The following is a 23,156-nucleotide window of genomic DNA, read 5'->3' as shown; positions in this document are numbered from 1 at the left end:
TTGGAGCGAGTCCAGAGGAGGGCCACGAGGATGATAAGAGGGCTGGAGCACCTCCTGTATGAAGACAGGCTGAGAGAGTTGGGGCTGTTCAGCCTGGAGAAGAGAAGGCTGCATGGAGACCTCATATCAGCCTTCCCGCAGTTTCTGAAAGGGACCTATAAGGATGCTGGGGAGGGGCTCTTCCTTAGGGACTGTAGTGGTAGGACAAGGGGTAATGGCTTCAAACTTAAACAGGGGAAGTTTAGGTTAGATATAAGGAGGAAGTTCTTTACAGTGAGGGTGGTGAAGCAGTGGAATGGGTTGCCCAGGGAGGTTGTGGATGTTCCATCCCTGGTGGTGTGCAAGACCAGGTTGGACAGAGCCTTGGACCACATGGTTTAGTGCAAGGTGTCCCTGCCCATGGCAGGGGGGTTGGAACTAGATGATTTTAAGGTCCTTTCCAGCCCTTACTATTCTATGATTCTATGATTCTATGATTCTATGATTCCATGAATATTTGTTTTTACAAGCTTTATAATACCCAATATAAATTTATTACAGTATTTTATAAATTGAGACCATTTAATAATATTTTATTAAAGCCTTTCATTTTTTTGCCAGAGCTACTGTAGACAAAATTTGCATATTCATGAAATTTTCTAAAAGCAACAATGTATCTTAGATGCCTACAAATGCACCTTTCTTAATACATTTCTGCTGACAAAGGAAAAAATATAGTTTGTAAACATACTGAATACATGCTTTATGTGGGGGTCAAAAAGCACTCTAATTTCCTTGCCTTCACACTTCAGTAACATAAGCAAGTTGCTTGGAGAATGCATGTTCCTTTCCCTTTTTTCTGGCATTTCTTCAAAAGGAAACCATATGGATGGCAAATGGGGGAGAGCTAAACGCACGAATTTTGACATTCTGTGAAGCCAGAAAGTGCCAGAACACCCAACAGAACTTGTTCTCAGATTACCCAGATTTAGGTGAAATAGTCTCATTTGATGAAACCTACGTGAAAACAATGATCAGATAAAATAAGGCCTGGACTGTACCTGCCCAACTGCCATCAAGTAGCTGATTCTGGTATGCACTACAAAAGCAAGGAAGCACAAAGAAGTGCCATAGGGGAGGACTACCTGAAAGATCTATATCTAGCCCTCTATTTTTTCAACTGTGTATGGAAGAGACTAAAAAAAAAGCACAGATTAAACCACTAACACACACTTTAGACCCTTGTAACATACTTGAGATGGGAATCTAGAGGGTAGTAATACCTCAAATAAGAATTATTAATTAGCTTTAGGTACAGACAAAGTCAAAGAGATTAGCATGGGGCTTCAAGACCAGCAAAGTTTGTGATGGTTTATGTCAATAGCCTAAATCAGAAAGCAATATAAATGGCGATGAACAATAACTCCTCTGTGGATCTCTGGCTATCCAACAGCCATCCAATGCTCTGCAGCAGGTTGAGCCTGAAGTGGAGTCCCTACAGGAAACCAGACACCAGCCAGGACTTGAATGCTGACTGGTTAAGTGCCCCATTTCCCCAAGTCTATGGTGTCACTTATAATGGGACTGGAGGAGCAGGAACACACAAAAAAGGTCTCTTCACCACAAACAACACATCCCTAACTGAACATTGGGAAGAGTCAGGGTGAGACACCTGCATTTATGCATTTCAAGTACAATCAACACTCCAATACTGTCAACAAATGAACTCTCTGATTTCTCTGTTGTAACTCAACCATGACTTAATTACTTGCGAATATTTCTTAGATCATTTCAATTACTAATCTCTCAAGAAAATTTGTTCTTCCAGGACAGTAGAATGGTATGGAGGAGGTTAGTTGTTGTTTTTATCTCTTCAAGAAAGAAAAAAAAAAAAAAATTCAAGAATGGTTTAATGTATCAAAAGATAATCTGTTCAAGGTTATATCAAGAAATATTCCTGAACCTGGTAAACTGGTATATCAAGATTGCATTAGCTGTATAAGCATTAAACCTGGAGTTGCTTTCTTAGTGATTTGAATAAATATCACACTTCTTCCTAGGATCTGACATCACGAGGTCAGCAGTGAGAAAGATGTCACAGGGTTGACCCCATTTTTGGAGATCTGAACGACTTTAACTACAGAAGCTACTCTCAGCTGTATGCTAATATCACTAAGCCAGGGTGACATTTTATCAATCAAATCTGAAAACATACTTTAGTCACAGCTTTGCTAAGTAAAGTGCAAATCATTTGTAATAATATCTGCATAAACTGTATTTGGAAAAGGATCAGTAAGCGTCTGTACTAATTTGCTATTGGAATTAAATTATTTTTCTTGAAAAAGGACACCTAAGTTTAACTTCATTATCCACAACATCAATGTAACATAATCCTGACAGTTTATTAACATACATAAATATAGCATTCTTTGGTGACAAAGACCATGAATATAGATAAATACAGAAAGCATGAGATTTAAAAATAAAAAAGGTATTAAGCCTTGTACTAAGGTTCTAACTGCCATGTTATTAGTCACTTCAGAACAAGCATAATAATGCTTTCAAGCCTTTTCCCTCATTTTTCTCTTTGCACATACATGTGCATTGCTAAGATAGATTTAAAATAATTTGCTCTGATTGAATAAGTTAAAACTGAATGACTCCCACCCCTAACAGGGAAGCTTGTAGCACGTGGTCTGTGGTTTTAGAGACAAGGTCATTGTCACCAGGAACAGATAACAAATACCAAGTTTTTATTTCTTTGGTTTGGAACAAAATGCGATAATTTTGTATTTACTTAAAAGACATAATAATAAAGATATATTTATGCCATAAAATTAAAGCATTAAACGTGGTAAATACCAAGCAATAAAACAGATGCTTTTAAATAATATGAGTGATAGGAAGGATTATTAAAAGAATCACACTACTTTGTAAAAAATAAGAAAAACTCAGAATTTTTTTCTGATTAAGATATTTGCAGCCCTCTAAAGGGAAGTCTCATTAGTGCATTTAATATCCTGCTCTCTCAGTAGAAAAATTACATTTGCTTGTTAGCTAATTTTTTGAAAGTAAAAATGTCGTGAAAGTATTATTAAAGAAATATGAAAAATTCATTTATCTTCATGATATGATAACATATCCTCAACATAAAAAAGACATGGAGCTGTTGGAGCAAGTCCAGAGGAGGGCCACGAGGATGATAAGAGGGCTGGAGCACCTCCTGTATGAAGACAGGCTGAGAGAGTTGGGGCTGTTCAGCCTGGAGAAGAGAAGACTGCATGGAGATCTCATGGCAGTCTTCCCGCAGTTTCTGAAAGGGGCCTATAAGGATGCTGGGGAGGGACTCTTCCTTAGGGACTGTAGTGGTAGGACAAGGGGTAATGGCTTCAAACTTAAACGGGGAAGTTTAGATTAGATATAAGGAGGAAGTTCTTTACAGTGAGGGTGGTGAGGCATTGGAATGGGTTGCCCAAGGAAGTTGTGAACGCTCCATCCCTGGCGGTGTTCAAGGCCAGGCTGGACAGAGCCTTGGACCACATGGTTTAGTGCAGGGGGGTTGGAACTAGATGACCTTAAGGTCCTTTCCAACCCTAACTATTCTACGATTCTGTGATTCTATAAGAACACACAATGGGCAACAATTTATTTGAAATATAGATAAGTACCAGTACAAATTCTGATATCTAAAAGTTTGTAACAGTGATGCAAAATATTACTACACATGAAAAATGCATCACACTTTGTGAAAGAATATATTTGACGTGAGGTACTCATGATCTAGCAGAATACAAGCAAGCCTTTTGTCTGCATTGATTTTATTCATCTGTTAGCACAATCATTTTCAGAGTGAGTGTGAAGCATTTCTTGCATAATTTGACAGATGTGTTACCAAGTTTATGCTGTTTTAAGAAAGCTACATGGCTGCAGGGTGACACAAAGCAAGCTCTCTGCCACATTAAAAAAAAATAAAATTAGTTCACTACATGTAGGTGATCCTAATTGTGAGGGAGGTCTTAAATCCTTTGTGATACATTTTTACTGCATACTTCCTAAGAGATCTCTTTGAAGAGCTCCAAGAATCAAGCTGTTTCTCAGGCTCTCTCTTACCTGTACTGTTGCTATCTCCCTAAATAAATATACAGAAAGTTAGTGATCAGTACCATTGTTATTAATACTACTTACCAATCAACCTGTAATGTTGATAGCACTGCACTGTGTGTCTAAGAGCAGGAAGCCAATCTGTACTACCTGGTTACAATGACACCAGATAACACTAGTATCAACTGGACATGCTCTAGTCTTTTTGATTGCATTCCTTGGACTGTAATAATGACTATTTGAAAACCTGAAGTAAATCTAAAGTTTTCCCTATTCATTATTTTTGAGCTTAAGAGAAATTTCTTTAAATGGGAAAATTATTTATCTCTTTCTTCTTTTGGGTCACTGAAGAATGGGAATAAAATCCATAACTTCTGCTTCATATTGTCTCTTGTCATTACCTGAGAAGAAAAATATGATTTCTGTACTCTCATGGGGCTTGTGTGTTAACTGCTGATTCTTTACAGCATCTCTCATGTGCCTCATATTCAATTTGGCACTTGAATGCTGACATAAAAGGTAATTTATGTGGTTTAAAGTTCCTACTAAGAATGAATGAATTTCAGAAGCATTCAGTTCTTGTTCCTCCCCTGACCTCATTTATATTATTTTATTTTGTTTAGTCCTTTCTACAGCGCTTTCAAATCACTTCAGATGATAACAACACCCTGTGAAACTTTCTTCTGTCTATACACATCAAGAAGATTTGTACAACCTTTGAAGGTCCCTTCCAACCCAATTTGGTCTAAGATTCTAGCGTTTCCAATGTTTTTGTGTTCTTCTGGTTAAGCAAATATTTCAATGGAGTTAAATTTCAAGTTAGTTATATTTTCATGTAGTGTGTTACCAGTTCACATGAAATTCATGCAGATGACCAGGATGTTTATGAAATAGTCAGAAATATCCATCTGAAATGTTAGTATTCAAGTGCACAAAGGGAACTCAAATGCATTTTTATTAAAATTGAAGTCTCTGAAAAGCTTTTCCTGTTGGATACAGCTAGAAGGGGAGGAATCTAACTGCTTCACTGGGGGCTGGTTGTCTTTGTTTTTATTTCCAGTTATGGGGTCACTCTTAATTTACAATCTACTGAGAGTACTGTACGTTTTGTAGAGTCATCCTCTATGCTACACTACAGCAATTGTTTAGAGGAATTGAGATAGCTTAACAACAGAATGACATGGGAGATGTCATGAATGTTAGCAGCACAGCAATCACCTGGCATTTTATTTTGTGGAAGTATTTGCCAGATTCACTGATAATACACACTGGAAGGATGACCTAGAATCAATGTTAAATCTCTATTGCATTGCTTTGGTTTCATGCTGCAGTAGCTTCACTGACATTTGAAAAATTAAGTCCGTATAAAACTAGAGTAACAGAGCATGTATCAAGCTCTAACTGATATTCCAGCGTTTTTGGTATTTTTTTTTTTTTTGTACTTACTGTAAAAACAAAGGAAGTATCTTTTCTTAGAGAAAAGAGAATTTGTCACTAATGTGTTTCATATCAGTCAGCTGAAGTAATATAGTAAGCCACCCTTAGAATCTGTAATATATGATTCATCAGTATGTATAAACATATACACACACACATGAATGCATATATTTTTAAACTCCTTTCCATTCCTACATTTTCCCAAACTATTGCTTTGTGACTTTATGTAAAAACAAGAATGATTTACAGGGGAGGTAGATAAGATTTATAGATTCCTGCTGTTTAATGCATTCATTCCTTGTCAGCAGATTCAGGATACCGCGCAGGTTTCCTTCACTGTAGCAGTTGGGAGGCAAAGGAAGACAAGGACATACACTTACTTCAAGCAAAAGATTCTACAGAGGCAGCAACCCAGAAGGTCAGAACACACTCTTAATGTTTCCTTTCAATCTTTAAGTTTAAGTTCAAGTTTACCCACAGGGAAAATAACTGGGTTAGTATACACACCATTGCCTATAGCATTGCTAAGGAAACAACCTGGAAAAAATGTGGGAATTATTTCATATTTACCAATTTGAGGTTAGTCATATTTCATACTAAAGGTATGTTACCTTTAATCATAAGAGCAATTTTGTTTCAACCTGGTGCATCTCAGAGCAACAAACCGAGAAAATCTTATCTCAGTTTTGATTGTATGGTCAAATGGAAAATTACTATGAAACACGGGATGCCATCCTTTCATTTACTTTAATTCCAGATGAAGAGAGTCTGCACAGAATAAGTAACAACAGAATGTTCACTAACTACTCTCCAGCTACTGAAAATTGGCATTAATTCCATAACTTCGCTTGCATTACTCTGAGCTAAGTAAATAGTCTCATAGCTCAGTTTCTAATTTTTACCAGATTCTGGCCAAATAATTTAAGATTTCAGCAATCTATGTTCTTATGCTCTAAACAATCACCCTGAAAATTTTTTTTCTTTTTTATAGAAACATAAAGTGGTTTCACTAAAATGTTAGATAACTCAGGAAGCTGTAGGTTAAAGAGCCAAGCAAGTTAAAATTCAGCTTTTCCTGTTGTCATAATAGCTTCTCTTTGAGTGTTTTGTCGTCACTATAAATTATTAATGTTTTATAACTTTTCAGATTAGCTTTTAATCCCATGAAAGTATAAAAAGAATATATCTTCTCACTTTGCAAAAAATAATCTTACTTGATTAGGTTTAGCTTTCTTAGAACAAAGATGGACCACAGAACAAAAAGTCATCTGTTGTTATGTGAGCTACTTTGTTTTACTTAGTTTACTCAATAGAGGTAAGTGCCATTTGTTGGAGAAACTAGTTATTATTACACTTATGATACATTTAAAAAGAAATTCCCTAGTGACAGTTAACTCATAAGTGCAAACATGCACACTAAACATCCTGTTTTGGGGGTTTTGTGTTTGTTGGTATTTTGCCTAACTTTATAGTCAGTTTTCAGAATAGTTTTCTGTGAACTGTTACACATTTTCAATATTTTATTAAACCAATAAAATCACCTAGTGCCACACCGAGGTATCTTTGCACCTCTTCCCTGCCTGCTCCTTCCTTCCTTTACATCCTTTGCACTGTCACCACATGGCCTTTCTGCTGTCCATTTTAGATATTAAGGGCTGATAATAAGCTTGAATTTAATTTAAAATAGATACAATTGCAAAGTCTATGTTCATATACAAGCATGAATGCCCTGAAAGACAATAGGGCAAACGTAGTGTATATGGCATAACACAGACATTAGTCATATCCTAGAAGAAATAAAACTACCTTTTCAGTTATTAGTACACCAAGTCATGAGCATGCTTGTCAGAAAAAGTTGGAGAAAAATGGAAGATTATTCTTTTCCATTACTTTATAATTGTGGGTTTGGGGTTTTTTTTTTGTCCTGCTGCAGTGTTTGTAGAAGGCACAAAGACATGTATGAATTTAAGTGTAACACCATTTTGTGTTATTAGAATTAGATATATTGATGAATGAATATACATCACAATATTACTCTATATTGCTAACAAGTTTAATTCAGACCTTTAGAAATCCACCCACCTTCTTCAGGCCCAATTGTCTGTTGCGCCTCTCGTAAATTGGCTTTCAGAAACTGTAAAGAATTTGCTTTTTAACCTGTCAGCTTTTCAGGTTATATATTCAGATTTTCAATATATATTATACTATATATAACGCATCTTAAAAACTGTATTTTTTTTTTACAAAAGTCTGCAAATAATATAGGCCTTTCCTTGACACAAATTAGGCTGAGTCAGGTGAACAAGAAATAAAATAGCAGGCATTTGTAATGGGACATAACAGAGCAAGAAATGAGCCAGTACTTGATCAAATCAATCTGACCACAAAAACAAATGAGATGTGTGTATTTGTCATAAGATAGAATAATCTTTTATTCATGAAAGTGGAACAGAAGAGGGACTTCAATCCTGGCTCTGAATTTACTCTCATGTAAATATTCACACCTGGCTGGTTCCCTAAGAATTTTTTTTAATACTTACCAGGTATTACAATTGTTAGTCAATCTTTTATTATATTATTTGCATCAAGCAATTTTCAGAAATTACTTGCATCCACTTATTCACTTTCTATGTTTTATTGACTTTGAAATTCTTTTTTATTCACTCTATTACAGTTAATTGCAATTCTATTAATATTTCAAATAATGTTTAAAAAACCCTTTTTCTCCTTATCAGATCTTTGAAGTCACTTGTTTCCCAGATCTTTACACTTTAAACTTAAGCTTGTGCAATTGAAGTCACTCGTGTATTTCTTTTAATAGTGTGTAGCCATATATTTCCTTTCTAGACCTGCATGTTGTTTTCTTGTCTTTCAATCTGCTAACATGAATACTAAAAAGACAAGGCATGTTTTTTATTACACTGTGAAACGCATTGATACTGACTTTCAGTAAATATCATATGCTGAATTCACATTCATGAATGCATGAATCCTCATGAAGATAACTCACAATTCTAAGTCTTTGGAAATAAAAGTGCTCTGGCACTGCCGTCTTTAAATTGACAGTCAAATGGGGTTTCCTAGTCCCTTGAGATCTAATTAGACTTGCAGAGTTTTAATGTCATTCCTAAGGGGGTTAGAGCTACACAGTATCTTTTGTTTATGCTACTGATGTCGCTGCTTGTCTACTTCAGAAATGGTTCCGGCATAAGCAGGATTACCATTCCCTCTATAAAAGAAATTGTCATTACTTTTATGTAGTTATATGAGCTGATGCAACTATGTTTTTTAAGGTACAGTATACTGATGTTTTGCTACATCTGCACATATTAAAAAGACACCAGAGAAAGTACACAGAAAAAAACATGTCAGTTTAAAAAACATATCTCAAGATACTAAAACCAAAAAGTCCATCTACCACTAAGGAATTAGGTTGAGAGTTGTAAGATTTAATTTGGTTTTTGTTAGGGTTTTGTTTGGTTTGGGTTTTGTGGTTTGGTTTTTTTGGGTTTTTTTTTTTTTTTTTCTCTGTTTATGTTGAGTTTTAAATGTATTAACTATCAGTCATATTACTCGGATTTCTCCGAAGCACAAAACACGAATAAGTGACAAAACAACACTAGCTTTTCAACTCATAGGCAAATTGTGCTCAGCTTTGTAATGTGCAACAGAAATAATATAAAATGAAGGATCAAAAAATAGCTAGGAAAGGGGAAAGAATATGTGGGCTTTGCAATGGTAGGACTGAGGAATATGATTTCTACAGAGAAAATTTAATTATAAGAACAGATGAATTCTCTGCAGCAAGATAATTCATAATAGAGTATTAGCTTTCTTGAAAAGGGCACAGAATTTGTCTTTCTTATCTTTTTGTAGTTATTATTTTACTTACATGACACGTATGGATACTTCACTTTTGAATGCTACATAGTCACAACACAGGAGCAAAGAGTGAAAAAGTGCTGTAGAAATATTTGGTTTGTTGTTCTTTAAGCAGCATCTGAGCATAATTAAGGCCCTGCGTGCTTTCAATATCAAGACTGCTCCTGTCTTGACACAATTCCATGACCAGTTAAGGAAAAGTGAAAAGCAGTAAATACCCTCAGGGTTTTTTTTTATGTTCAGAAGACTGCAGTATTAGCAATGTATTTTTCAGTGCATGAAGGACATCTCTTTGTATACAACAAAGCTCTGCATGTCCCGTAATAACTTCTGTGGAAGCCTTGTTTAGCATGCTTTTAGATGGATTCCATAAGAAGCAGCTCAGCCCTAGTAGGTGGAGACTGACACCTTTTCTGGACTTCAAACATGTAGCTTGAAGGCTACTAAAGTATCTTCAAGCTACTTCACTTAGCTTTGCTTAACAAAAGCATTTTAGTTACATCAGATGGTAGTTTGGTTTAAAAGCGAGCGATCTCTTGTCTTCAATATCACTACCCCTTCCTACTGCCAGCCTCCTGAAACTGAAGTATAATATTCAGAGCTATAAGAAGGAGAATGAGCAATTCAGAACTAAGATTATTCTCTACCAGTATGATTAATCACAGACTGCAACCATTATATAGCTGTCGCAGATGTCTTTTTGACTCTAAGCAGAGAGTGTTTTATATCCAACTGGGAGTTCTATCACCTTGGAATTTGCAGACACACTGATAAAAATGTACCTGATTATACAATGAGCAACAGCAGAAGTCCAGATTGACAAGGAGGGAATATCTAAACAGCAGAAACTCGACAGACTGGAAAACTGAGACAACATATTTCTCTGGCAGATGCACAGTGTCACACATTTTAAAAGGTTTCTGTGAAATTCCTCAAGCTCAGTGACAATGAATATATTTTATATGAAGGTAACAGAACATCTTAAAGATTTTAGAACAAGACTCCAATTTCTTCCCTTTTCTGCTTTTTTCTCAGAAGTAAGGCTCAATATGAGAAAAAAAAAAATCAACAAAAAACCTAAAAAAACCAGAAACCCACAGAAATATTTTCTCTGAAGCAAATATGGGTCTTTTTATGAGTGAGAAAAGTAGAAAGATGTATTTAAAACCTTAGGAACAGAACTGACCACTAGACAACAGACACTTAATTTTTTTGCTGCAGCAAAATTAAGTGTTACAATTGGGGTTTTTTTTTAAGTGGTAAAAGGTAGGTTGACTGTTTGTTGGTTTGTTTGTTTGTTTAATGGCCATTGATTGATTAACAACATATACGTTGATGAATTTTTGTATTTTGCACACTGATACAGGCTACATATTGCCTAGATGTCAGTCTCTGCTTCATATCTGATCTAATCAGAAATGTTGAGATTTTGTAGAGTATTCAACTAGCATTTTGTAATTGTGGTGTATCAATCTACAAAGATGTTACTTTCCTCGCTCAGGATGTTGTTCATGTCTTTCAAAACCATGAACAACTGAAGGGCTATGCTGAACCTTATTAGACCTTGAAGTACCTTGATAAGTAGTTTTGGTTTTACTTGTAGCCTGGGTTAACATGACAACATTAAAAAGTATATAAGCATAATGCTATGATTCTATGAAATATCAGGAGAAAAGCTAGCTTCTGAGATATTTTTCCTTCCTGTTTGAATATTTGAAGATCTGCATACAGCTTAAAGATATTAAGACAAATAAGAATTTTCTACATTTATTGAGCACAATCCAAATTTTCAATCCAGTATTCAGACTACCAGGCTATCTGGTCAGTGAGGTAATTCAGGACATAAATTTAGTTATTAGCTAATCAATTGAGAAGGTGGTATTTCCATTCTCTTTGCCATAACTATTGATAAAATTTTCTTTAAATTTGATGCTTCCCAACCAAATATCTCAAATTTAACAAAATGAAAACATTTGTGAAAGTCCTTTTTCTCAACCAGTTAAATAAAATTGTTGTTATCAACTTCTATCCAAAAAAATTTTTATGTAAATTCCTAATTTGAATAAAATTACAATAGAGAATTTTCTTAAGCTACTTTTTTTCGGTTTTGATTATTTAAAAAAAAAATAAAATTGTGATTGAAGGCAAGTATAAATTTTGATTGGATTATTAACATTGAGGATTCATAGCCCAAGACATGTGAGAAATTCTCTAAAGAGAGCAGTTTAGGAAGCCAAAGTCATTAAAAAGCTCAGAGGTAGAAAAGAAGACGAACTGGGTAGCACACAACAATTTGCCATTTATAATTTAAAACACAGGATCATGACACCATTTCTGCAAGTTTGCTACCCTCTGTGCAATTATGCTATCATGGCTGTTTAAACTATGATGTCTGGTGTTGCATAATGGACTTAACAATGAAACTGCTTACCTTTCCCTAAAATTGTGTTGGATAAACCCTTCTCCTCCTGACTGTTCACTCACCACATCTTTTATGCTTAAAACTGTAAGTTGTCTTTACTATGGACCCAAGTCCAGTATTGATTTGGGTGCATCCAAAGAAACATGGCTGGCAGGTCAAGGGAGGTGATTCTGCCCCTCTACTCCGCTCTGCTGAGACCCCACCCACAGTACTGCATGCAGCTCTGGAGTCCTCAGCACAGGAAAGGCATGTACCTGTTGGAGATGGTCCAGAAGAGGGGCACAAAAATGATCAGAGCATTGGAGCACCTCTCCTATGAGGAATGGCTGAGAGAGTTGGGGTTGTTCAGCCTGGAGAAGAGAAAACTCCTGGGAGATCTTTTTGTGGCCTTTCAGTTCTTAAAAGGGGCCTATAGAAAAGATGGGGAGAGACTGTTTAGCAGGGCCAGTTGCGATAGGACAAGGGGTGATGGTTTTAAAGTAAAAGAGGGTAGATTCAGGCTGGATGTGAGGAAAAAAATTTCACAATGAGGGTGGTGAAACACTGGCATAAGTTGCCTAGAGAAGTGGTGGATGTGTCACCCCTGGAGACATTCAAGGCCAGGCTGGATGTGGTTCTAGGCAACCTGATCTAGTTCAAAAAGTCCCTTCTTATTGCAAGGCATTGGACTAGATGACCTTTGAAGGTCCTTTCCAACCCAAACCATTCTATGATTCTATGATTATTTCATTATGAAACTCTTGCAGACAACCAACAACCACGTACCACTTGGTCCCACCAGACAGTCTAACTAGGTGTTTAAACTGTATGAAAAAAACAACAGATATGTGAGACCAAGTTCCTAGGGTCTTAAATATACTGATTAGGATTCTTCATGTCTTGTAATAAATAATCTCACTTTACTTAAAAAGGTCACTGAAAGCAACAGGTTTTTGCCAGAAGTACTTGGATTTCAGTCCTCAAGATCTATCCAAAGAAGAGTAAAAAAGGCTGTAAGCTTAGGCATATTTCAGGCAACACTGGGACTAGTCTATGTCATTTTATTAAGTGTTTTGTACCACTGCTGCCAAAACTATTTCACATAAGACATTTATATATATATTCTGGTTTACTGAATAAATCAGTGTGAGAAAAGTATGGATCTTTTTCCATATCACATAAGTGAAAATAACAACATTAAGATAAACACACTGTAGTTTGGTATGCACAGTGACATCTTATCACTTGATTCAGCTCCTGTGTTGACTAATAAGTACCTGCCTACAGTTATTCAGTCTGAACACAAGAATTCTTGTTGTTGCTACTGCTGCCCTTGCTCTAAAATACTTCAAGCAGGGAAATATTTGTTGTCTGTATAGCAACTAATCCAGTTATTCATGATTCCTGGAAAAAGTCAAAGAAATAATTTTCCCTCTGTCTTTATTTCATTCTTCCTCTCTCTCTTTTCTTTCTAACAAATAATTGGGAAAACTACACTGGGATCATGAATAGCATTCAACTAGCCTTTTGTAATTGTGGTGTATCAATCTACCAAGACATTACTTCTCTCATGATATGTTTCATCTGAAACAAACAACTGAAGGGCTATGCTAAAACTTCCTAGATCTTGAAATACCTGCATAAGTGGTTTTGTTTTTATTTGTAGCTTGGGTTAACATGAAAACATTAAAATTACATTAACATAATGCTAATTAATAAGACAGACTTAAAGTGGGCTATTTGTTTTTATTTTTATATCCTGTATCATTGTGTTTTTCTCTTGGAACATTTTTTACTACCACAGTTGATATCAAAAGCATACTAGAGTTCCTTTCTTTCCAAATACATCTGAAATTATTATATAATCAGAAAAATAATGAAAGTTCCCAAAAAAGAAACAACTAATTCAAATTGTATCAGGTGGAACTGGAATTCTGGCACCATAATGCATGTTTTGTCTACATTAGTGAGTAAAAACCCCTGCTATCAACTGCAGTGCATTAAAGGCACTCCTGGAGTAATGCATTTCCTTTCATGAGTCCATGAACTTTGAGAATGTCTTAAGTGGGAACAATAGTGAAATTTTGCTTGAAAATGCACTCTTGATCACAGCGGAAACAAGGCAAACAATTTTAAAGTCTGCAGTTGTAACACCGGTCTTCTCCTGATTTTAGAAGGATACATTCTGTACATAGAGTCATAGAATCATAGAATCATAGAATATTTAGGGTTGGAAAGGAACTTAAGATCACCTAGTTCCAACTCCCTGCCATGGGCAGGGACACCTCGCACTAAACCATGTCACCCAAGACTCCATCGAACCTGGTCTTGGACACTGCCAGGGATGGAGAGTTCACAACTTCCTTGGGCGTAAGAACGAGCTCAATCATTTACTGTGTAGGAAGTATAAAGCTTGGTCCATTCCAAGTAATTAAATGGAATTAATTTTGTAGGCCTTAGCTCATTATAGGTTTCATGGAATCACAAAATCATTAGGATTGAAAGCCACCTCTGGAGACCATCTAGTCCAATCTCTCTGCCAAGGCAGGGCCACCTACAGCAGGTTGCACAGGAACATGTCCAGGCAGGTTTTGAACGTCTCCAGAGAGGGAGACTCCACAACCCCTCCGGGCAGCCTGTTGCTATGCTCTGCCAGCTACAACGTAACGAAGTTCTTCCTCATGTTGAGGTGAAACTCCTTGTGTTTTATTTTACGGCCATTGCTTCTTGCCCTATCACTGGACACAACCGAAAAGAGTCTGGCACCACCCTTCTGGCACCCACTGTTTGTTTAATAAAGATACAAATCAGCTGATGGCACAAGTAAGAGTTCCCAAATAAAAATCTTATCATCATTGATTAATGAAAATTTTTTCTGTTGACTTCTAGGTAGCTAGATTTCATTCCCCAAATGATTATCCAACGTCCTATTTCAAAGGCTGAAAGTAAGACTATTTTTTGTTGAATAATTTCTATATCTTCAAGTGAGGTATCCAAGGCATGATTTAAAACTCCACTAACTAGGACTGAAACTTGATAAAATTAAATGCGCTTTTCTAAATTCTTTTGCCTTCCTGAAAGTTATTGCAAAAAACCCCATTGTGTTAAATACATTTTCTTAGCATCTCCTAAAGCTTTCAAGAGGTTTACAGCTAAATAGGAGCCTTAGAAATATCAGCAAAGTTACCCACAGACTAGCTACAGGCTAATCTTCATTGATCATTAGATAACGCCGAAAAAAGGAATAGAATAATCATTAAAATGGTTTTAAATGAACAACTTTTAACAAAAAATTATGTCTCACACATATACTTAAACACCTAGCCAACCTATTAAATTTTTTGTTCCTTTTCAATGAGGACAGAGGTAGAAAAATGTGTGCTCATAGTAAGCAAACTGTCGCTGGGAATTAATTTAAAGCAGATATGGTTGAGTAAGGCATAGCTTATCCAAAAGCTAAGGCATCTTTTCAGGGTTTGGCAGTGGAATAACTCTATTGATTTCAGTGGAACCACATTACATTTAAGGAGAGTGATAGAAGAGACCAGCAGATTGACTTCTGCAGTTGTCATTTAGTGAAACCATCATGCATTACTTTTTAAGTGTGTTATTGTGTTCACAAACATGAAAAGCAGACATTGTTACATAGAAGTTAAGGCTGGCTTTTGCATTTCCTGATGTAAATTATCTATGATACAAGATATCTTTTAAGACACATGATGTGGTTTGAGAAAATTCATGTAATGTACTGCCACAAGAAATGCTATTTCAAATAACAATAGATATTTCTTTAAGATTTAGTAATTTATCAATAACCTGATCTTCTAATCCTTTTTCTTTTTTTTTTTTTTTTTGAAGTTAATGAGCAGTTGAAACTATTAATAGAGCTGACTTTGGTGTAATTTAAAGTACAAGTATTTCATCTTCACTATTACTGTGTATAAATTAGAATTTCTTGCTACAAAAATGAGGCCAAGGACAAGTGCACCAGTCAAAAGATGAAAGAACATGTGTCTTAATATTTTTTAAACATAGTTCAAATCACTGTTTCTCAAAACTGGACTAGCTATTTATTTCAGGTTTTAACCTCACCTGGAATTAACATTCTACACCAACTAACTTCTGTTGAAAATGCCTGCAAGCAAAACCAGAATAACTTAGTAACAACTTTTCTTCTCTGCATATTGTAAATATTAAAGAGCCCATTGTCTGTATTATAACTGAAAAATCAACAGTCAGCAGCTGGTAGCTCAGTAAATAACCCCCTGCTGGTATTTTTCAATGCTGAAAAACAGCCATCTAACTTATTTTTCTAAAAGTATTAGTATATGAAAATTATGTTACAGGATTTGTTATGAATCAAATCCCAGTGATGTCTATTATTCAATATCATACAAAATCATATAAGTCTCGAAATGGTTCTACAGCCACTAAACATGAATTACCTTGAATTATCTCATATCCACTGTGGTATAAAACAATAAACCAGAAAAATCCTTATAGTCATTATTTGGACAATGACATTTCAAAGATACGTCAGGTAAAACGTGCAAGGCAGTCAGATACATCAAGTAACTTCAGTACTTCTCATCTGTAATGCCTGAAGTTTAGAATAATATGTTTTTTTGAAAAGAGAAAATAGTATTCACAGTCCAAAATTACTCTATAAATCCTCTATTTTAACATGGTAATACTTCATCTTGTGAAATAATGTTAAGTTCACAGGGCATGTTTGGGTAGATAGAACTACCACTGTACTTGATTTTCTTTTTGGAATTCAGCTGTTCAGACTCTTCAGTCAAAGGCAAAGAAGTATTGCACACCGGAACACTACGGACAATAGCTATGCTCCTCTAACCTACCCGACATGCAAAACAAGGGCAACTTTAATCAACGCTAGGTATCTTCCCTTTTCAAGCCACAGAGAAAACAAACTCTTAACCTTTCCTCTTACAAGACCTGTTTTTCAAAACTTGGCTTAACAAAAGCTGCAAGCCCATGCATGGAATTTCCATGCAGACAATAACTCAATATCCAGACTAAACGAAAATCAGCTTCTCTGATTGAATAACATTCATGTCTACTCAAATGTTTCCTTATTTCCTGTGTTGCAGTAGATGGATCTCATTCATCTGCTATTTTGGAAGTTTCCTTTTCATCTAAACATAGAACAAGTCCAATTATCCCTTCAGACATTCGTGCTTTCATTTGAGCTTTGATTTCTAAACCCATCCATTTACTATCCTCGTTGTTCTAACCCTCTAGTATGCTTAGCTCATACAATCACAGGGGTGGAAAGGACCTTAAGATCATCTAGTTCCAACCTCCCTGCCATGGGCAGGGGCGCCTCACACTAGACCATGTCACCCAAGGCTCTAATTAAACCATAAATATGAGTGGTATAATTTTTAAAAAGGGTCATCCGATCCATAACTTCATAACTTTAATTATGTATTATTTTATCCAAAGTTGGTAGTGATTTATAAGTCTAACATACAAAAGAAACAAGAATAAAAGATAAAAATCAAGTATTGACTAGAAGCAGACTTTAAAAAAAAAATGAACTCCACCAGAAGTAAAGGTCAGAGTGGGTGCATATGCTTATAAAGAGGAATACAAAACTTGGTCTAGATTTTTTCCCTTAGTTACTTTTAGTATTAATTTTTTATTTCCTCCATTCTGAAAACATGGGGAAAAGAGCTTTTTAGTAGCAGTTAGTATAGTTCGTTATATTATGCTTATTGTTAGCTTTCTTTCCTTTTTCATTAAGTCACTTACAAGTAACGCCAATATTCTATTTCCTTTCCTGACATATTTTACAGAGAATATTCTCATGATTTTTCATGCAAATGTATTCTCAAAATATAATACATAGCTGATTGCAGGGATTACACATGTTCAAGGAATCAGATTCTAAAAAAATCTTGCTGATTACATAAATTTAACAATCTTAAATAGTCCACCAGACTATGTCAGTGAGAAAAGGCATGACCTTAATTACGCAGTAATTAGACTACAATAACTTTGTATTGTAGAACTTACATTATTTTTTTACAGTTAATCTAATGATTATGCAGTGAGATTTTATTAGATAGATATACAGAAAAATGTCAAACTTTTCTAAGCTTATACCTAGTAACAGGTCTGCTAACACAGGAAAATTGCTTAGTGGAGTATCAGCTAAGTTAAAAGGAGTCCTGGTTTGAAATGGAGACTTACACATTTATTATCATGCTGTTCAATTACTGTGCCTTACTGAAGGGAAATGCATCAACATATTTATTTAATAAATGGAATGAGCCTTCCACTTAACCTGATAGCAATTATTTGGGAAATTTATACGCTTCTGTCACAAGATACCAATTCAAGAAAATTAATAGACCATCTACTTCTAGCTGGCTTATACATAACTGTTAGGAACTGGCACTGCTTCAGCAAGCAGGCTTCAATGCACTGATTGCCTTTGACAGGTGTGGCTTGTGGATAAAGTGGGAAAATTAAACGATTCAATGAGGAACTTGGTATATTATGCAATGTGGCTGTTATTTATTTGTCTTTTGTATTTTTATTTTAGCTTTTTACAAAACTATAGAAATCATTTGTATCCATTGGCATATTACTAACTCAAATTTTTCATTAAACAAGAAATATTCCTCACTTCTCTGAGTTTTGTTGCAAAGTTATTTTCTGTTATATGCTATGTTTTCTTCTACTTTTCTATGTGTTTGTATTATAGACACATCACAAATACTACACTTTATAACTATTCTCCACTTGTTGATTTTTTTTCTTTTTCATGGTGACAAATATATAAAGCAGGAATTATGTTTGCATTTCTTTTATGTAGTACTTTCTATATGTGAATAGGAACTGGACATTTTATTTTTGTGAAACACTAGAGAGAATAAATGAATGCTTTTCAGTAGTAGGAATAGATAAAGTAGATTGTTGCTTTTCACAGAAACCCCTCTCATTGGTCTGTAAAGTCATCTGCTGGAAGCTTTTAATGCTTTTACAAGAAACATTTAAGAAAGTTACAAAATTGAGTGACCCTGTTATTTCATGACATTGTAAGTTGATGGGTGTTGCTATCAAGGAATTTAATTATCCTCGGCTAAACTGACTGTCAAGAACCTATGTTGCAGTATATCACTTGAACATACTAATTAGATTTTATAAATAAATCATACTATGGAGTATATGTATTGTATTCACTGCCTAGTCACATGGTACAGTCTTCTTATATAAAGATTTTTTCATTTGTGTATCACTAGAGTTGTACAGAGAAGGAAGTGATGCATTATTAGCTTCACATTATTTTTATATTCACTTTTTAGACATACATATAGTGGAATGGGAACATATTTTGTGTTAAGTGATCTGTATCTGTCTCAGATAAGTTAATTAATCTCTGAAAATCTCAGAGCCCTTGGTGAAGTTAACACTTCATAGAAACATTTTTTGTAAAGGAAAAACATGTTTAATTACTCTTTTTCAAACTGAAAGAAAAGAATTGTTAATACTCATGTACCTGTGACAGGCTAGGGACACAGAACAAGCTGTGTAGATAGAAATAATATGTTTTACTAGAATAATTTGGTATAGTTGGAAAAATTTGGAATTTTTTTTTCTCCCAAGCCTTCTTCAGATGTCAAATAGAATTTGCAAACTTTAGTGTCCATTAGAATCCTAGAATTATAGAATCATGAATAGTTAGGGTTGGAAAGGACCTGAAGATCATCTAGTTCCAACCCCGCTGCCATTGGCAGGGACACCATACACTAAATCATGTCACCCAAGACTCCATCCAACCTGGTCTTGAACACTGCCAGGGATGGAGCGTTCACAATTTCCTTGGGCAACCTGTTCCAGTGCCTCACCATCCTCACTGTAAACAACTTCTTCTTTATATCTAACCTGAACTTCTTCAGTGTAAGCTTAAACCTGTTACCCCTTGTTCTATTACTACAGTCCCTGACGAAGAGTCCCTCCTCAGCATCCTTGTAGGCCCCCTTCAGATATTGGAAGCTGATATGAGGTCTCCATGCAGCCTTCTCTTCTCCAGGCTGAACAGCCCCAACTTTCTCAGCCTGTGTTCATACAGGAGGTGCTCCAGTCCCCAGTCAACCTCATGGCCTTCTTCTGGACTTGCTCCAACAGCTCCATGTCCTTTTTATGTTGAGGACACCAGATCTGTACACAATACTCCAAGTGGGGTCTCATGAAAGCAGAGGGGCAGGATCACCTCTTTTGACATGCTGGTCACGCTCCTTTTGAAGCAGCCCAGTACACAGTTGGCTTTCTGGGCTGTGAGCGCACACTGCAGGCTCATGTTTATTTTCTCACTGACCAACACCCCCAAGGCCTTCTCTACAGGGCTGCTCTGAATCTATTCTCCACTCAGCCTGTAGTTGTGCCTGGGATGGCCCCGACCCAGGTGTAGGACCTTGCACTTCACACTGTTGAACTTCATGAGATTGGGTTTGGCCCACCTCTCAAGCACGTCAAGGTAGCACGTCAAGGTCCCTCCGGATGGTATCTCTTCCCTCCAGCATACCAACCAAACCACACAACTTAGTGTCATTGGCAAACTTGGTGAGCGTGCTTTCAATCCCACTGTCCATGTCGCTGACAAAGATGTTGAACAGGATCGGTCCCAACCCCAACCTCTGAGGGACACCACTCATTATCCATCTCCAGTTGGACATTGAAGCATTGACCACAACTCTTTGCATGTGACCATTCAGCCAATTCTTTATCCACTGGGTTGTCTATCCATCAAATTGATGTCTCTCCAGTTTAGAGACAAGAATGTTGTGCGGGACATTATCAAATGCTTTGCGCATGTCCAGGTAGATGACATAGACTGCTTTGCCCCTATCCATCAGTTCTGTAGCCCCATCATAGAAGGCAGCCAAATTGGTCAGGCATGATTTGTCCTTAGTGAAGCCATGCTGACTGTCACCAACCACCTCATTGTTTTCATGTGCCTTAGCATAATTTCCAGGAGAATCTGCTTCATGATCCTGACAGACACAGAGGTGAGACTGGCTGGTCTGTAGTTCCCTACATCTTCCATATTCCCCTTCTCGAAAATGGGAATTACATTTCCCTTTTCCCAGCCATTGGGAAGTTCAGCTGACTGCCATGATTTTTCAAATATGATGGACAGTGGCTTAGCAACTCCAGCTGCCAGATCCTTCAGGACCCATGGATGGATTTCAGCTGGTCCCATTACTTGTGCACATTCAGATTCTTAAGATGATCTCAAATCTGATCCTCTCCTTCAGTGGGCTTAAGGTCTTCATTCTCACAGTCCCTGCATCTGCCTTCCAAGACTTGGGTGGTGTGGTCAGAGCACTTGCCAGTGAAGACTGTGGCAAAGAAGTCACTGAGAAACTCAGCCTTCTCCAAATCCAGGGTAGTCGGTTCTCCCATTTCCTTCTGGAGAGGGCTCACACTACTCCTAGTCTGTCTTTTGTTTGCTACATACCTATAAAAGCCCTTCCTGTTATCTTTTACATCCCTGGACAAATTCAATTCTACCCAGGCCTTAGCTTTCCTGACCTGGTCCCTGGCTTCCCAGACAACATCTCCGTATTCTTCCCAGGCCACCTGCTCTCATTTCTACTTTTTATAAGCTTCTTTTTCCCTAAGTTTTTTTCAGCACCTCCTTATCCATCCATGGAGGCCTCCTGGCCCTCCTGCCACATTTCCTTCTAGTTGGGACGCAACACTCCTGAGCTTGGAACAGGTGATCCTTGAATATCAACCAGCAGTCTTGGCCCTCCCTGCCCTCTAGGGCTTTATCCCATGGAACCTTACTGAGCAGGTTCCTGAAGAGGCCAAAGTCTTCTTTCTTGAAGTCCAGGGCAGTGAGCTTGCTGCATGCCCTTCTCACTGTCCTGAGTATCTCGAACTTGACCATCTCATGATTGCTACAGCCAAGGCTGCCTTGGAACACCACATTCCCAACCAGTCCCTCCCTGTTGGTGAGCACGAGGTCAAGCATGGCACCTCTAAGTGCCATGTTAAGATAAGGCCAAGAATGTAAGAGCTAAGTTAAAGACAAAGCAAATAAATTTTTGTTGGCAGCTCATGGAACCAAATATGGAAAAAAGAGAGCAACAAGAAAAGGATGATCTTAGTGGTTATCTTTCAGGCAACAGACAGAAATACAGTTCAGAACATTTTGAATAAGATGGAGTGTGCATGGAGAAAAGCTGAGGAAGATTAATATGCAATTAGAGCAAATATGAAGAGACTTTACTGAATTATCATTAATGTGCTGTAAAAACAAAAATCTTTACTGAACATAAACTTTTATGAATAAAGTGACAAAGACAGTGTCTGCTAAAGAAAAGCTATTTGAAGATTGAACTTGAAGCTTGTGTTAAGCTAGCTAACTTCTTTGCTTGTCCTCAAGCTCTTAACCACTCTTTCTCCCCATACCTAGCCATGGTTTGGGATGTAATTCCCTTTAGGAAACCCTCTCAAACGGAAGGTGGGTGAAATTGCACTATCTTGATTTTGCCTGTTGAACATAGTCTTAAAACAGTGTTGTGTCAGGTTTTGTATGCAATGTTCCCATATACCCTTATGTGACAATTCACATAATAGTACACATACCCTCAGATTTGTGTCATCAAGATTTCACTTCACTGAACTACAACATAGCTCTTTAGCATTTAAACATTGTCTTACTGCACTGTTTCTAGCGGCTGAAAACTGCTACAGCACCTTCAAGTGCCATGAAGTTTTGTGAAGTCTAACAGTAATAAAACAAGAGCTCAGCTAATGGTGTGATCACACAAGCACAAAGGTACATGCCTCTTCTATTCAGTACGAAACACATTTTGCACATCATGTAGGTAAGGATCTAGTCCCAGAATGTCTATCTATCTTCTACACCTGAGATTATTTACCACTGCACTTCTGCAAGCACTTCTATTTCTTTATGTTTTGGCATTGATGTAGTCTTGGGAAAAGTGAGATATAACGTCGGTTCCATACCTATTTCAAATTCAGCTGTATACTTCAAGAAGAAAACCACATTTTTGTATGTATATATGTTCACTGTAATAATGTGTTATGAACTCTAAAGATCTTGCATGTGTTTATGTGGTCCATAAAACTACACAATTTAGAAATAAAGGCATTGAAAATACTTATTTTCTCTGATATTTTACACATTTTGATACGATTTTTACACTAAGAGATAGACCTATACCTATTCAAAAGTCCCACATTATTAAAAATTAATAAATGAAATACAGGATCTGTTTAGTTTACATTGCAAACTTATTGTGCTGTGTGCCTGACAGTCACTTATTTTCCATCTTCGCTCAGCTGTACC

General features: G+C 36.5%; 1 long non-coding RNA gene across 1 annotated transcript; it reads left to right on the top strand.

Moving 5' to 3' along the window:
• Positions 1 to 1,331: 1,331 nt before the first annotated feature.
• LOC115600645 lies at positions 1,332 to 21,457 on the top strand. The gene is made up of 4 exons (XR_003989093.1): positions 1,332 to 1,343; positions 13,108 to 13,114; positions 17,387 to 17,391; positions 21,351 to 21,457. It is a non-coding gene; the product is annotated as an uncharacterized LOC115600645 (long non-coding RNA).
• The last annotated feature ends 1,699 nt before the right edge of the window (positions 21,458 to 23,156 follow it).

The sequence above is a fragment of the Strigops habroptila genome, chromosome Z (assembly GCF_004027225.2).
Source record: "Strigops habroptila isolate Jane chromosome Z, bStrHab1.2.pri, whole genome shotgun sequence".
In the NCBI taxonomy this organism is placed as follows: Eukaryota; Metazoa; Chordata; class Aves; order Psittaciformes; family Psittacidae; genus Strigops; species Strigops habroptila.
This window is presented reverse-complemented; position numbering and strand designations above follow the sequence as displayed.